Below are 3,023 nucleotides of genomic sequence, written 5' to 3' on the forward strand. Positions count from 1 at the left end.
ATGGAAGAGGGGAATTGCAGCACTGTGACCGAGTTCATACTCCTGACTGACCGAGTCCTTGAAGCTTCAGCTCCTCTTCTTTGTCATCTTCCTGGCTGTGTATGGCGCGACGGTGCTGGGCAATCTCCTCATCATGGCACTGGTGGCCTGTGAACCGCAGTTCCACACCCTCATGTATGTGCTGCTGGGGAACCTCTCCTTCCTGGATTTCTGCTACTCCTCTGTCACCCCCACCCCCCCAGTTTACTGGCAGGGTTCCTCCTTCAGGCTCAGACCATTTCCTATGGGGGCTGCGTGGCCCAGATCTTCTTCCACTTCATCAGGGGCATCAAGATCTTCCTGCTCACCATCATGGCCTATGATCGGTACGTGGCCATCTTCCATCTCTTGTGCTATGTATGAACTAGGCTGTGTGTGTGGTGCTGGTGGGAGCCTCCTGGGTCAGCAGCTTGATCCACTCCATCGTCCAGGTCTCCATCATTGTCCAGCTGCCCTGCTGCGGCCCTCATGAGCTGGGCAACTTCTACTGTGATGTGCCCAAGGTAGTCAAGCTGGCCTGCGCCAACACCTTTGCTGTGGAACTGCTGATGGTGTCCAAAAGTGGCCTGATGACCCACCTGGGCTTCCTGGTGCTGCTTGTATCCTACTCCGTCCTCCTGACCAAGCTGAGCACACGTTCCAGCGAACGGCAGGCTAAGGCTCTCTCCACCTGCACCTCCCACCTCACCATGGTGACCCTGATCTTTGGGCCTTGCATATACATCTATGCCCGGCCCTTCCCCATGGTCAAGCCCATCTCTGTTCTCTACACGGTTGTCACCCTGTCATCTACACCCTGAGGAACACAGACGTGCAGCTGGCCGTGAGGAAGCTCAGGAAGTTACATTTGTGACACTGGGTTGGGTTGGGTTGGGGCAGCAGGAAAGGGATGGGTTTTTCCATCACACCTTCCCCGCCCCGTGTGCATGTGGAAATACACCTGGAATAGGAGCCCAAGTGCTGCCCCTACTGGGCGGGAACAGAACTGTTCCAACTTGTCCCACAGAAGTTCCAGTGCTGCCCCTAGTGGATGGGACAGGATCTGTCCCCAAGGGAAGTCAAAATTGTAACAAAAGTGCCAGGGGGGACTGGATTTTGGGACTGGAGCTGATCCAAGTTTTCACCCTTCTGAATGGAACTGGGACTTCATTGTATGCTATTGGCTCTGTACAGTGGGGTGCGGGTGATGCACTCTACTGGTTGGAATTGGAATTGCACCAGCCTGTGTCATAGACCCTCTAGAGCAGTGGCTCTCAAGCAGGAGTATGCATACCCCTGGGGGTACACAGAGCTCTTCCAGGGGCTACATTAACTCATCTAGATATTTGCCTAGTTTTACAACAGGCTACATAAAAAGCACTAGCGAAGTCAGTACAAACTAAAATTTCATACATACAATGACTTGTTTATACTGCTCTATAGACTATACACTGAAATGTAAGTACAATATTTATACTCCAACTGATTTATTTTATAATTATATGGTAAAAATGAGAAAGTCAACAATTTTTCAGTTATAATGTGCTATGACACTGTTGTATTTTTATGTCTGATTTTATATGCAAGTAGTTTTTAATTGAGGTGAAACTTGGGGTACGCAAGACAGATCCGACTCCTGAAAGTGGTACAGTAGTCTGGAAAGGTTGAGAGCCACTGCTCTAGAGTGGAAAGTCCCTACTGGCTGGGGTGAGAAGTGCTCCTCCATGTATCATGGTCCCTACAGTGCACAGGTTGAAGTGGCTGAGTCTGGTTATTTTTGCATCCATCTGATTTGGCTACTAGCCCCACAGCTTTCTGGCAGGTCCTGGAATGAAGCCTGCTCAGCCAGAGTGATGTCCTGCCGGGGGAGAGATTTATTACAGTATTGAGGTGAAGGGGACAGAAGCTTGTGGCCTGGGCTGAGGAGCTCTGGGCTCCAGTACCAGCTCTGCCACAGACTTGCTGTGTGACCTTGGGCAAGTCCATTATGTTGGGATTTTGAAAGAAGACTAAGGGAGTTAGGTGTCCAAATCTCATTGGCTTTGGGGTGTCTAACTCCCTTGGGCTCCTTTGAAACTCTCAGCTTTAATCTCTCTGTGACTCAGATTCTCCATCTGTAAAATAATCTTTCCTTTGTCCTGTCTATTAAGACTATAAACTCTCCAGAGCAGGGACTGTCCCGCATTGTGAGTCTGTGCAGCGCCCAGCACAATGGGGGCCTGATCTCAGTCATGGGCTGTGCAGGGCCTGGCACAATGGGGGCCTGATGTCTGTCGGGGTCTGTGCAGGGCCTGGCACAATGAGGGCCTGTATTCTTTCTTCCTACTACCACTACTAGTAATAATAGAAGAAGAAGATGTAGGAGTAGTACTAGGATTCTTTCATAGGAGTTTGCAGGCCCCATACTTGTAGGGCTGATCCTGCCTTATTCCGCTCAATAGGATTATGTCATCAACTTCAATTACAGCAGGAAGGGGCCCCAAGGGAGTAACTATTTGGCCTAGTAAAACAATAATTTATAGGTAATTATTTTATTTGGGGGATATTATAGCATGTTCCTGAAAACTCTCCTCTCTTCTGATTTATCCTCAATTTGGGAGAAGTCCCATTTCCTTAAGATAGATTAATTACATAAGTAAAGACAGCTTGCACGAGAAAGGGTTTGCAGAATCTGGACCTTTGTGATGTGACATTCAAAGAAACTCTATTGCTCCTACACTCACTTATTCTAGTGTCACTCTATTGACACCAGTAAGGGTTACTCCTGATTTACACCATGGTGAGTGAGAGGGGAAGCAGCCCCATTGATTTATGGGATCAGCCCGGCCATCCATTTCCTAGTAGCTGTGGATTCCATTTCAGGAAACCGGTCCAAAAAGTGGCTCTAATAGTTGCTCTTTCACAGCATGCTCAGAATGGGGAAGCACTGAACTAATCTTGGAGCATGAACTCCCCTTTGAACCCAGTTGGTGGTGCCAACAGGTGAAGGCTGAAAGGTGGAAGCA

The 3,023-nt window shown here is 48.9% G+C and overlaps 1 pseudogene; it reads left to right on the plus strand.

Annotated features, from left to right (window-relative positions):
* Window positions 1-892, plus strand: LOC144274016 (olfactory receptor 4D5-like; annotated as a pseudogene).
* Window positions 893-3,023: the final 2,131 nt, after the last annotated feature.

The sequence above is a fragment of the Eretmochelys imbricata genome, chromosome 14 (assembly GCF_965152235.1).
Source record: "Eretmochelys imbricata isolate rEreImb1 chromosome 14, rEreImb1.hap1, whole genome shotgun sequence".
Classification (NCBI taxonomy): domain Eukaryota; kingdom Metazoa; phylum Chordata; order Testudines; family Cheloniidae; genus Eretmochelys; species Eretmochelys imbricata.